This window comes from Cupressus sempervirens, chromosome 3 (assembly GCF_028749045.1).
Source record: "Cupressus sempervirens isolate cs-2001-9-10 chromosome 3, ASM2874904v1, whole genome shotgun sequence".
Classification (NCBI taxonomy): Eukaryota; Viridiplantae; Streptophyta; class Pinopsida; order Cupressales; family Cupressaceae; genus Cupressus; species Cupressus sempervirens.
The window spans coordinates 864,832,350-864,847,297 of NC_143120.1; positions in this window are offsets into that span (position 1 = coordinate 864,832,350).

Sequence of the window (14,948 nt, forward strand, 5' to 3'; positions counted from 1 at the left end):
TAACCCTAATTATAACCATAATGATAACTCTAACCCTAACCTTAACCATGAGCATTACTCTAACCTTAACCTTAACCATAAACATAACTCTACCCCTAACTCTAACCCTAATTCTAACTCTACCATAATTGGACTCTAATCCTATCCCTAACCCTAACTATAAGCATAACTCTAACCGTAGCCTTAACCATGAGCATAACTCTAACTCTAGATCTGACTCTACCATAGTTGGACACTAACCCTAACCCTAACCTTAATTTTGGTCCTAACTCAAACCTTAACCCTAACCCTAACCCTAGCCTTACTATAACCCTAACTCTAATCATAACCATAACCATAACTCTAACCCTAACCTTAACCATGACCATAACTCTAACCCTAACCTTAACCATAAACATAATCTAATTAAACCTTAACCATAACTCTAACGATAACCATAACCATAATTCTATCCTTGACCTTAACTATAGCTCAAACCCTAACCCTAACTTCAACCCTAACCCTAATGCTAACCCTAACCCTAATTCTATCCCTAAGGTTAACATTAACTGTAATGTTAACTTTGTCCCTAACCATATATCTACGTATGACTATAACATTTTACATTACAATATCCCAAAAAAAAAATTATTTTATTTTATCTAAATTAAATTTGATGCAGGAGCATCCAGAGGTATAAGGGCAATCCTGTGTCACCCAAAAAAATGTACTTAGACTTAGTTTCTATTTCATGTCTTTACATTTTTGGATACCCATTTGGCTCAAATAAAGGTTCCAACTCTCATAGTTCAACTATCAGTGCGTTTGAAAATCTTGAAAAAATAGGAGCATGTATTTGGGCCATCATTTCGGTAAACTAGGTGTGAATTGGCCAAATCAATGTAATCATGATTTAGAGCATTCCAAAAAAAGAATCAGGTCAATAGGCCCCACGGTTTGAAAGTTATTACAATTTTTCAGGTTTTGGAAACCTCCTAAGAATTCTTCAAAGTCAAGTTTGGGGCATTAAATGACCTCAAAAAGGGTCAAAAAATGGGGGATGAGAAAATCTTGTCCAAAGGGCTATAGAGCGCTTCGAGAGCTTTTCAAAAATGTAAACGGTTTGTCAATCGGAGCTACGGTTCAAAAGTTATGCCTCCCGAAAGTTCAGTTACCATTTCTGGATTCTTCTAGATTTGCACCGACTTCTAACACAGCTTCTAGAACCTTCTATTTTGTCGGTGGATGCCTACTAGCACTTTCTAGAATGTACTCCTAGTCCTTAACCCTTTGGGGTCTATTTAAGGAGATTTTTGGCATTGTAAAAGGCAGTTCGGAGTGGAGTTTGAAAGGAGGTACCATAAGGAAAAATTATCTCCAGATTTATGCTATTATAAGCCCTTAGGGCATGTTTTGAAGTTTATTTTCCTGTACTGGTTGTACTAGCTTATTTTGTCAGTTAATATAATTTCCCTTTTCTGTTATTTCCATTCTGTTCTTGGGTTGTGTCCCCATCAAAATTCCTTATATTAAATTAAAAGATATATTTGACTCAAACCCTAACCCTAACCCTATCCCCACTATAACCCTAACCATAACCATAATGATAACTCTAACCCTAACCTTAACCATGAGAATTAATCTAACCCTAACATTAACCATAAGCATAACTCTACCCCTAACTCTAACCCTAATTCTAACTCTAACCCTAGCCTTAACCATGAGCATAACTCTTAACTTTGGATTTGACTCTACCATAATTGGACTCTAACCTTAACCCTAACCTTAATTTTGATCCTAACTCAAACCCTAACCCTAACTCTAACCTTAATCTTGACTCAAACCTTAACCCCAACCCTAACCTTAGCCTTACTATAACCCTAACACTAACCCTAATCATAACCACAACCATAACTCTAACCCTAACCTTAACCATGACCATAACATTAACCCTAACCTTAACCATAAACATAACTCTAATATGAACCTTAACCATAACTCTATCCCTAACCTTAACCATAGCTCAAACCCTAACCCTAACTCCAACCCTAACCCTAATGCTAACCCTAACCCTAATTCTATCCCTAAGGTTAACATTAACTATAATGGTAACTTTGTCCCTAACCGTATATCTATGTATGACTATAACATTTTACATTACAATATCTCAAAAATAAAAAATATTTTTTTAATCTATATTAAACTCCTTATATTAAATTTTAAAAAATATTTTGAAGCATAATTTTATAGTAACTTCATACAACTCTAATTAAAAATTAATTAACAATTTTATAGTAATGTTATCAGAATAAAAAATAAAAAATAAATATTTTTCCTATTGCGCCGCGACTGCCACTAGCTTATATATACCTCTATATATATTACGCCGAGAGTAATCGTTCTCGAGGCGCCTATTTTTATTTTCATAAATCTCAACTTTGATTAAAATAACTTTGGGATTAAATAAAAATAGGCACCTCGAGAACGATTACTCTCGGCGTAATATATATAGAGGTATATATAAGCTAGTATATATTAATCTCATAGAAAATAAAAACTAGAGTTTTGAATGAGATAAAATTATTAAAGAATGCAAATAATAATAAATAAATAAATTGATGTTTGATTTATAGATAAAACATATCTTACAATTAAGAGATACATTTTAGAAATAAAATATAATTAAAAATTAAATTTTAGATTTTTAATATTTTATGATAGACAATGTATATTTAGAAAATTATAATATTGTAAATATTAAAATCACAATTACTATAATACATAGATGTTCTATTATAGCTTTATATCTATATTTATCCTATAAATAAATTGAATATTAGGAATTGTTAAAAATATAAACAATAATATGAGTAAGTTTTCAAGAAGTTAGGCTGCTTACATTAGTTGTAAATTAAGAATATAATTTATTTCTATAATATATAAAAACTGTTCATTCATAGTAACTATTATCACCATCAAAATTAAAAAAATTGTTAATTAAATAATCAAATGGTAAAGATATTGTTTAAAAGTATGAATTTTGGGTAACAATTCAATTCAAGTTATATATATGTAACATTTGAAGAATAATATTCATATACTTATATATTATATAACTGATTTCTCAAACAGAATTTTGTATTCCTAACTAATAAAAATTATATAGTTCACAATTTCCTAAATTTCATATTGACTTTTAAAAAATCATTGAAAAATTTTGGAACATAAAAGGCCCTATCAGTTTACCCACAATTGCTAGTAATATTCATAGTTTCTGTATAATATTTCTAATTTTAAATATATGGTTATATGGCAATTTAAAATACAAAACTTACTGAAAAAGTTTTTCATAAGGATTGAAGTCGCCAACATCTCTAAGGAATTTGAAAAATCTTCAACATTTAAACTAGTCATACATTTTCTTCTTTAGTCGATAGGCTTTCACCTGGGCGATAGCCCACCAAAAATTCCTCACGTTGCTGCTTGTTACCAGTGCCGAACTTTTCTTACCACCACCGGGATGTCCGTGCTAGAGACCTACTTGTAATGAGGCACCCATACCTAAAGACAGCTACTTTCAAGAGGGATGGAGGGGCCACACGTCTATTGTTGGGGCAAATACTAGATTATCTAATTTGCAGACGGGTGGAGAGGCCATGGGTATGTTAGAGCAAATGCTGGATTACCCGATTTTATCTAGACGACCACCATCTCTACAATTACCATGTATGAACCGCCATAGCCTCCTATAAATTTTCTCAATGTTGGTGCTACTGGCTCTACCTTATGTTTGAACGATTCATTCTTTGGAGTATCGTTTCTTACAAGGCTTGCACTATTGTTTGAAGTTATCAGATAGACGACAGAAGAGGCAGACAGGAAGGGTCATCATACATCCTTTTTATAGTTTTTATAGAATTGAGTGTACATGTACGATTGCAACAATATTTGTATTCTATCTTGTTCCAGTTGCACTATCAATGTTTAATCAACTCTTTTTAGTTTTACATCTGTAGCTGACTTGGGAAGAAGTTCCTCGAGAGAGAAAATGATGAGACAACCGTACGGGCTAATTTATTTTGTTAAATATAGTCACATAGGGTACATGCATATTTTCAAAGAATGAAATGAAGTTACACGGGCTGTTGTATATTCTTATCTATTAGACATTTCTGTATGCACTTTTACTCTCTTAGAAACTTTCTTTCTCTTGAAGCTTTATTTTCTGCGTGTGTTGTATATATATTATAGTAATACAACTGAGTGTACATTTTCTATTGTATCAATATCTTGCTCTCTCTCATTGTTGCAGTATTCCTTTTATAATAGAATGTAAAATTTGTTATAGATTTGGGTTTGAGGCTCCTACAAATTCACCAATGGTATTTCCACAATGCCATAAATAAAATCACTATTGAACTCTGCAACTACAACGCAGAGGTGAATCCAAGCATTAGTAACTATTAGCGAATTTGAAGAAAATCATGAAAAGACAGATCAAAGCTAAATTGTTGAATTTTTGAATCCTATTTCTACTTATTCGAGTGGGATCTCTCCCTTGCAAACATAGATTTTTAAGAAAAAAAAGTCCAATGGACAGATGATTAACCATAGCAAACCAAAGAGGTTTTACTCGCATCATTGTTCAAATGCCTTTATAGTTTATCCCATGATGGTTGAAACAAATATCCTGTAAGCATTACTCTATGAGAGAATCAGAACAGAGGAAGACGCTGCATCCTATTCCACGGTGTCCACAAGAACAATATAAATGACTGGATAAATATTTCTTGAAATGGTCAAGTTGACACAATAAAAGCTGTGGAAATATCAATTATCTTATGTAACATATCAGCTAATGATAGATTTCGATCCCAACCCTATCGGCTACCACTTGCACCCTGCCTGGGTGCAAGTGCTAGTAGTACATGTCCCTTGTTTTGGAGTAGATAAAAGATAGAGCATGAAGTCCATTTTGGCGAATCTCCAATTTTGTTGGAATTGTCTAAAAATAAGTCAAAGATGCCTATAAATATTTTAGTAAGAAAGAAATAACCAGTCCTCTAGCTAGACTTCCAAAGGAGTGTTATAGTTGTGGAGCGTGTTAGTATGCTAAATGCCAATTGTGATGAGTTTGGACCCTCAATTATGCTAGTTAGGTACTAATTAATCCAATTAGAAATTGTTAGAAGTAATGCAAGACCATGGCACTATAATGTCCAAAAGAAACATTATAGTTGAGATTAATTAAGGATGAGATTCATATGGTCTTGTCAAATCACATATCAAGATTGATATTAAGGATTTTAAGAAATAAATAAAACAAGTGTTGCATGCAACATTAGTCCCTGCTTGGGGTAGGCTTGGCAGGAAAGATGGAGCAAATGTTTGTGGTTAGTATAGAGCTCTAGTTGGTGCATGATAGAGGAAGACTAGAGTCTAAGATTTAGAGATTTAGTGCATAGTCAAATGCATGGGTGCATTGGGAATCATAGGGTTCCCAGTCCACCCCTCCTTGGTTTCAGTCCATGTAAGTCAATTCTCTCCTTACCAGTCTTATGGATCTAAATCTAGATATTGATCTGGCTATGTAGAGTGGGGTAATATTACTCATTGGTTGGTCTCATACTCATGTTGCTACTGGTCTCACACATGCAAGGTCAATAATGCACGAGCGATATAAACCTTTTTCTATGAGAATGCTACGATAGAATGATGGGGTCACAACCCAAGAATAGAATGGACACAATAGAAAAAGGGAAATTGTATTAACTAAAAAATAAGCTAGTACATTCAGTACAGAGAAAATAAAATTCAAAACATGCCCTAAGGGCTTATAATAGCATAAATGTGGAGATAATTTCTCTTTTCAGTACCTCCTCTCAAACTCCACTCCGAACTGCCTTTTACAATGCCAGAAATCTCCTTAAATAGACCCCGAAGGGTTAAGGACTAGAAGTACATTCTAAAAAGTGCTAGTACACATCCATCGACCAAATAGAAGGTTCCAAAAGCTGCATTAGAAGTCAACGTAAATCTAGAAGAATCCAAAAACGGTAACCGAACTTTTGGGAGGCATAACTTTCGAACCGTAGCTCCGATTGAGGAACCGTTTAGATTTTCGAAAATCTCTTGAAGCACTCTATAGCCCTATGGACTAGCTTCACTTGTCCCCCATTTTTTGGCCCTTTTCAAGGTCATTTAATGCCCCTAACCTGACTTTGAAGCATTCTTAGGAGGTCTCCACAACCTGAAAAACTGTAATAACTCTCAAATCGTGGGGCCTTTTGACCTAATTCTTTTTCTGGAATGCTCTAAATTACAATTACATTCATCTAGCCAATTTACACCTCCTAGTTCACCAAAATGATGCCTCAATTACATACTCCTATTTTTTCAAGATTTACACGAACACTGATATTGGAACTGTGAGAGTTGGAACCTTTATTTGACCCAAATGGGTATCCAAAAATGAAAACACATGAAACAAAAACTAAGTCTAAGTATATTTTTTGGGTGACACAGGATTGCCCTTATACCTCTAGATGCTCCTGCATCAGAGACACCCAGGGTATATTGAAAAGTGACCCTGTCACTTTATGAATGGTAGAGGAAATCCCAAATGGGAAACCTCAGCTCCTGAAATCCAAGTTGAGTCCTCGATCGGTCATCCTTTCCATTTGACCAAATACTCTTCATACTGCCTGTTTCTGGTACTCCTACCCACACGATGATGTAGAATGTCTTCTATCTCCTCCTTCTTAGAAGCAGGAATTAGACATGGCTCTAACACCAACTCCTCATCTACACCATCATCATGATACTCTGTTAAATTTGTAATGTTGAAAATGGGAGAAATGTGAATACCATCTAGCAGCTCCACTTCATATGCATTTTCTGAGTCATGTTTCTTCAAAATTTTGCAGGGGCTAAATTTCTTCATTTTCAACTTGTTGTAAGTAACGGCTAGAAATCTTTCTTTTCGTAAGTGCACCATGACTAGATTCCCTACTTGGAATTCCTTATGTCTTCTCCTTTGATCAGCCCTAGCTTTATACTCTTGATTCATCTTGGTAATGTGTGCTTGAACCTCCTCATGTAGACACTTGATATGTTCAAAAAAATCTTCCACTTCAGCACTTGTCCTCTCCCCTTGCTCTATCTTCCTCAATTTTGGTGCAATCCTTGGGCTATTCCCATATACAATTTCGAATGGTGATTTTCCAATACTCCTATTTATAGAGTTATTGTAAGCAAACTCTGCTTGTGGTAGAATCAAATCCCATCCCTTGGGCTTATCCCCAACTAAACATCTCAACAAATTGCCTAGACTTCTATTTACCACTTCTGTTTGGCCGTCAGTCTGTGGGTGATGCATGGAACTGAATTTTAGGTCTATTCTCAACTTCTTCCACAATGTCCTCCAGAAATACTTGACAAATTTAGTATCTGTATCAGAAACTATACTCCTTGGAAGACCATGTAGTCTTACCACCTCTTTGAAAAACAAGTCTGCAATATGCACAATATCATGAGTTTTGTGGCATGGAATGAAATGTGCCATTTTGGAGAACCTATCAACCACCACGAATACTGATTCATTACCACTTTGTGTCCTTGCCAATCCAAGAACGAAATCCATAATTATGTCCTCCCATGGCCTTGATGGAACAGGAAATGGCTGATATAGGCCAGTATTGTGACTAAACCCCTTGGCAACTTGACAAACCTGGCAACTCTGTACAAACTTCTTCACATCTTGTGAAATTTGAGGCCAAAAATAATGTTCTCTAAGAATGGCAATGGTCTTATCTCGACCAAAATGTCCTACCATCCCTCTACTCTGTATCTCCTTAATCATATTTTCCCTCATGGAACTCCTTGGAATGCACAATTGACTACCCTTGAACAACATGCCATCCTGAACCAAATAGTCTAACCACTTGGTTCTATCTACAGCAATAGGTTCTTTACAAGCTTTCCATGCTTCAGCAAAATCAAGATACTTGGGGTACAATTTCTTGAGTTCATCAAACCCAACTACTTCAACCTACATTACTGTAAGCAACAACTGTCTCCTACTTAGTGCACCTGCAACCTTGTTAGATTTTCCAATTCTATGCTTCAACACAAATGTATAGCTCTACAAGAACTCTACCCACTTCATATGCCTCTGAATCAATTTACCTTGGCTATTTAGGTACTGTAATGCATGATGATTAGTATACAAAATAAATTCTTTTGGCAATAAATAATGCTTCCATTTCTTTAAGGCCTGAACTTATGCATAGAACTCTTGATCATAAACATAATACTTCTTCTTTGCATCATTCAATTTTTCACTAAAATATGCAATAGGCTTACCTTCTTGGCTTAAAACATCCCCAATAGCGCTGCCACTGGCATCACAATCCACCTGGAAAACCTTTCTAAATCTAGAAGTGTCAACACAAGCTATTCTGTCACCTTCTTCTTCAGCAATTCAAAACTTCTCGCAGCTACTGTAGTCCATTTGAACTCTTTTCTATCCTCTCCTATTGTATCAGTTAGGGGTGCACATATGCCACTAAAATTCTTAATAAACTTCCTGTAAAAACTAACCAGACCATGAAATGATCTTACCTCAGTAGAAGACCTTGGAGTAGGCCATTCCAAGATGGCTTTTACCTTCTCTAGATCCATTTTGAGACCTTCGGGTGATATAACAAACCCCAAATAGACTAACTCCCATTTTTGCAAAGATACACTTCTTCAGATTAATTAACAATTTCTCTTCCCTTAGCCTTTCAAGGACACTACAAATATGTAGTAAATGTTCTTCCAAAGTCTTGCTGAAAAGTAAAATATCATCCAAATAAACAATAACAAATTTTCCCAAGAACTTCTTAAGTACCTCATTCATGAGCCACATGAAGGTGCTTGGGGAATTCGTTAAACCAAAGGGCATGACTAACCACTCATAAAGACCCTCCTTTGTCTTGAAGGCTATTTTCCAATCATCTCCTTCTTAAATCTATATCTGGTGATAACCACTCTTCAGATCTATCTTTGTGAAGTACTGAGCTCCACTCAAGCAGTCCGTAAGATCATCCATCCTTGGCAAAGGAAACTGGTACTTGATTGTTATCCTATTTATAGCTCAAGAATCTGTACACATCCTCCACTCTCCATCATTCTTTTGTGCAAGTACTATAGGTACTACACATGGACTCAAGCTCTCTCAAATGAAGCCCTTCCTCGACAACTCTTGAACCTGTCTATTTAGCTCCTCTATTTCAGTAGGAGTCATCCTGTAAGCAGCCTTATTAGGCAAACTAGCTCCTAGAATTAGATCTATCTGATGACTGATTTTCCTTACTAGTGGCAATCCATCTGGAACATTATCAGAGATAATATCTCCAAATTCCCCTAGTAAATCTGAAACTTCAAGTGGTATTTCACTACTACCTTCTTTATCTTTCCTAGGAATCAAAGCATAGCACATATGCTGATGTTTCATGCCATCTAAAAACATCATTCTATCAACAAGACAAATCCTAGCACTGCTACATACCTTTTCACCTTCCTTTTTCATGGGCTTCAATTTGTGGCAAACTCCATCCTTTGTCAAATAGAATATGTTTGCATACCCATCATGTATTGCATGTCTCTCAAACTGCCATGGTCTACCCAATAATAGATGGAAAACATTCATCAGAATAACATCACAGAGAACTTCATCATGGTAACTCCCAATTTTGAATTTCACTAAACATTTTTCACTTACCAAGACCTTATGATCATCTTTTACCCAAGCAATCTGATAGGTCTGGGGATGTCTCTCCCTCTTGAGCTTCAGCTTAGAGACCATCTCTTCTGATACCAAGTTATCAGTGCTACCACCATCAATGATCATGCCACAACATTTATCCTCACACTTGCATTTGGTATAGAACAAACTCCTTCATTGTCCTGGTTCAATCTCACCATTTAGTAGGACTCTTTCATTTACCAAGGTCTCTCCTCTTTTTGCATCCTTAGAATGTGATGATTGTGCATCCTTATCCACGTGAGCAACCCTAGCTTGGCCCTCAGCTCTCCTATCTATCCTTCCTTGTCATTGAGGGCATTCAAAGGCACGATGACCTTCTTCATTGTAATGGAAAAAGGTACCACAAAAGCCTCCTCTTCCTTGTCCATGTCCTCTGCCTCTTTCTCTTTGATTTGCAAAGTCTTGATCATGGGAGCAGTTGAAACCCTCATTCCACTGGTTCCTGCTAGTACCCACATATTCATTTTTCTTTTGGGTTTCATTGCGGCCTCTAGATGATCTACCACTTCCCCTTCCTCCTTGACTGCACCCTCTTTGTCTTCCTTCAAACCTTTTATTCAACTTCTCTTCAACTCATAGGGAAAACTAGTATGCCTCTTCAATGCTGGTCATTCTTACCAGACTTAATTCCTCCTGGATGCTAGGTCGATACCTTCTCCTTATTTGATTTTGCATGCCCCGCTCTAATCAAGAGTCGATAAAATTCCTCTGTATATTCTTGGACTGATCTTCCTACTTTCTTTAACCCATGCATCTTCTTAAATAAATCAAGCTCGTAGTCCACAGGAATGAACTGCTTCTTCAATTTGTCCACCATGCGATCCCATCTTGTGATCTTCTCCTTTCCTCTTCTGTTTCTTTCAAATTGGACCTCTTGCCACTAGATTTTGGCATGACCTTTCAGTTTGGCATTTGCAAACTTAACCCTATCTAGGTCCCTGATATCCTTATACTCAAAGTATTCTTCCAGTTCATTGATCCAATCGATCAACTCATCTAGTTTTAGATTTCCTAAAAATACAGACCCTTAATTTGTAGGTCTTTTCCCAAACTTAGTAATGGCCCTAAAAAGCCTTTCCTCTACATGATTTATAACTTCCTCCTCAAATTCCCCTTCTGGTCCAATTTCATCTTCTTTGTTGTCATCTTCACTTTCATCACCTGCGGCCATAGTTGCTCCTCTACGGAGCTCCTCCTATAATACTTGTACCTACCTTTGGAGGGCTCTAACCTCCTTAGGATTAATAGCTCTATCCCTTCCACCATGCTCTCTTCGTGGAGGCATCTTCTTAACTCAAACCTACAACCACAAAGTCCTGGTGCAAACTGCCTCACAGTCGACGCTCTGTCTACACACTTAGGAAAACAAGCTCTGATACCACTTGATGGGGTCACAACCCAAGAACAGAGTGGACACAACAGAAAAAGGGAAATTGTATTAATTGAAAAATAAGCTAGTACATTTAGTATAGAGAAAATAAACTTCAAAACATGCCCTAAGGGCTTACAATAGCATAAATGTGGAGATAATTTCTCCTTTTAGTACCTCCTCTCAAACTCCACTTCGAACTACCTTTTACAATGCCAGAAATCTCCTTAAATAGACCCCAAAGGGTTAAGGACTAGGAGTACATTCTAGAAAGTGCTAGTAAGCATCCACCAACCAAATAGAAGGTTCCAGAAGCTGCATTAGAAGTTGACGCAAATCTAGAAGAATCCAAAAATAGTAACAGAACTTTCAGGAGGCATAACTTTTGAACCATAGCTCCAATTGACGAACCGTTTACATTTTTAGAAAGCTCACGAAGTGTTCTATAGCCCTATGGACCAGCTTCACTCATCCCCCATTTTTTGGCCCTTTTCAAGGTAATTTAATGGCCCTAACCTGAATTTGAAGCATTCTTAGGAGGTCTCCATAACTAGAAAAATTGCAATAACTCTCAAACCGTGGGGCCTTTTGACTTGATTCTTTTTTTGGAATGCTCTAAATTAAAATTACATTCATCTAGCCAATTTACACCTCCTAGTTCAACAAAAGGATGGCTCAATTACATACTCCTACTTTTTCACGATTTACACAAACATTGATAGTGGAACTGTGAGAGTTGGAACCATTATTTGACCCAAATGGGTATCCAAAAATGAAAACACATGAAATAAAAACTAAGTCTAAGTATATTTTTTGGGTGACACAAGATTTCCCTTATACCTCTGGATGCTCCTACATCAGAGACACCCAAGGTAGATTGAAAAGTGACCCTGTCACTTTATGAATGGTAGAGGAAATCCCAAATGGGAAACCTCAGCTGCTGAAATCCAAGTTGAGTCCTCGATTAGTCGTTCTTTTCATTTGACCAAATACTCTTCATACTGCCTATTTTTGGTACTCCTACACACACGATGATCTAGAATTTCTTCTATCTCCTCCTTCTTAGAAGCAGGAATTAGACATGGCTCTAACACCAACTCCTCATCTGCACCATCATCATGATACTCTATTAAATCTGCAATGTTGAAAATGGGAGAAATGTGAATACCATCTGGCAGCTCCACTTCTCATGCATTTCTTGAGTCATGTTTCTTCAAAATTTTGCTGGGACCAAATTTCTTCATTTTCAACTTGTTGTAAGTACCGGCTGGAAATCTTTCTTATGATAAGTGCACCATGACAAGATCCCCTACTTGGAATTCCTTATATCTTCTCCTTTGATAAGCCCTAGCTTTATACCCTTGATTCATCTTGGTAATGTGTGCTTGAACCTCCTCATGTAGATGCTTGATATGTTCAGCAAATTCTTCTGCTTCAGCACTTGTCCTCTCCCCTTGCTCTATCTTCCTCAATTTTGGTGCAGTCCTTGGGCTATTCCCATATACAATTTAGAATGGTGATTTTCTAGTAATCCTATTTATAGAGTTATTGTAAGCAAACTCTTCTTGTGGTAGAATCAGATCCCATCCCTTGGGCTTATCCCCAACTAAACATCTCAGCAAATTGCCCAGACTTCTATTTACCACTTCTATTTGGCCATTAGTCTGTAGGTGATGCGTGGAATTGAATTTTAGGTCTGTTCTAAAGTTCTTCCACAATGTCCTCCAGAAATACCCCGCGAATTTAGTATCTCTGTTAGAAACTATACTCCTTGGAAGACCATGTAGTCTTATCATCTCTTTGAAAAACAAGTCTGCAATATGGACAACATCATGAGTTTTGTGGCATGGAATGAAATGTGCCATTTTGGAGAACCTATCAACCACAACGAATACTGAGTCATTACCACTTTGTGTCCTTGGCAATCCAAGAACAAAATCCATACTTATGTCCTCCCATGGCCTTGATGGAACAGGCAATGGCTGATATAGGCTAGTATTGTGACTAAACCCCTTGGCAACTTGAAAAACCTGGCAACTCTGTACAAACTTCTTCACATCTTTTGAAATTTGAGGCCAAAAATAATGTTATCTAAGAATGGCAATGGTCTTATCTCGACCAAAATGTCCTACCATCCCTCCACTGTGTTTCTCCTTAATCAAATTTTCCCTCATGGAACTCCTTGGAATGCACAATTGACTACCCTTGAACAACATGCCATCCTGAATCAAATAGTCTAACCACTTGGTTCTATCTACAGCAACAGGTTCTTTACAAGCTTTCCATGCTTTAGCAAAATTAGAATCCTCGGGGTACAATCTCTTGAGTTCATCAAACCCAACTACTTCAACTTACATTACTGTAAGCAACAACTGTCTCCTACTTAGTGCATCTGCAACCCTGTTAGATTTTCCACTTCTATGCTTTAACACAAATGTATCGCTCTACAAGAACTCTACCCACTTCATATGCCTCTGATTCAATTTATTTTGGCTATTTAGGTACTGTAATGCCTAATGATTAGTATACAAAACAAATTCTTTTGGCAATAAATAATGCCTCCATTTCTTTAAGGCCTGAACTATTGCATAGAACTCTTGATCATAAACATAATACTTCTTCTTTGCATCATTCAATTTTTCACTAAAATATGCAATAGGCTTACCTTCTTGGCTTAATACAACCCCAATAGCACTACCACTGGCATCACAATCCACCTAGAAAACCTTTCTAAAATCTGGAAGTGCCAACACAGGCTATTCTGTCACCTTCTTCTTCAGCAATTCAAAACTTCTTGTAGTTGCTACAATCAATTTGAACTCTTTTATATCCCCTCTTATTGTATCAGTTAGGGGTGCACATATGCCAGTGAAATTCTTAATAAACTTCCTATAAAAACTAACCATACAATGAAATGATCTTACCTCAGTAGTAGACCTTGGAGTAGGCCATTCCAAGATGGTTTTTACCTTCTTTGGATCCATTTTGAGACCTTCGGGTGATATAACAAACCACAAATAGACTAACTCCCTTTTTGCAAAGATACACTTCTTCAGATTAATTAATAGTTTCTCTTCCCTTAGCCTTTCAAGTACACTACGAATATGCAGTAAATGTTCTTCCAAAGTCTTGCTGAAAATTAAAATATCATCCAAATAAACAATAACAAATTTTCTCAAGAACTTCTTAAGTACCTCATTCATGAGCCGCATGAAGGTGCTTGGAGCATTCGTCAATCCAAAGGGCATGACTAACCACTCATAAAGACCCTCCTTGGTCTTGAAGGCTGTTTTCCACTGATCTCCTTCTCGAATTCATATCTGGTGATAACCACTCTTCAGATCTATCTTTGTGAAGTACTGAGCTCCACTCAAGAAGTCCATAAGATCATCCACCCTTGGCAAAGGAAACTGGTACTTGATGGTTATCCTATTTATAGCTTGAGAATCTTTACATATCCTCCACTCTCCATCCTTCTTTGGTTTGAGTACTGTAGGTACTGCACATGGACTCAGGCTCTCTTGAACCAACCCCTTCCTCAACAGCTCCTGAACCTGTCTATTTAGCTCCTCTATTTTAGTAGGAGTCATCCTGTGAGTAGCCTTGTTAGGAAAACTAGCTCCTAGAATTAGATCTATCTAATGACTGATTTGCCTTACTGGTGGCAATCCATTTGGAACATTATCAGAGATAATATCTCCAAATTCCCTTAGTAAATCTAAAACTTCAAGTGGTATTTCACTACTACCTTCTTTATATTTCCTAGGAATCAAAGCATAGCACATATGC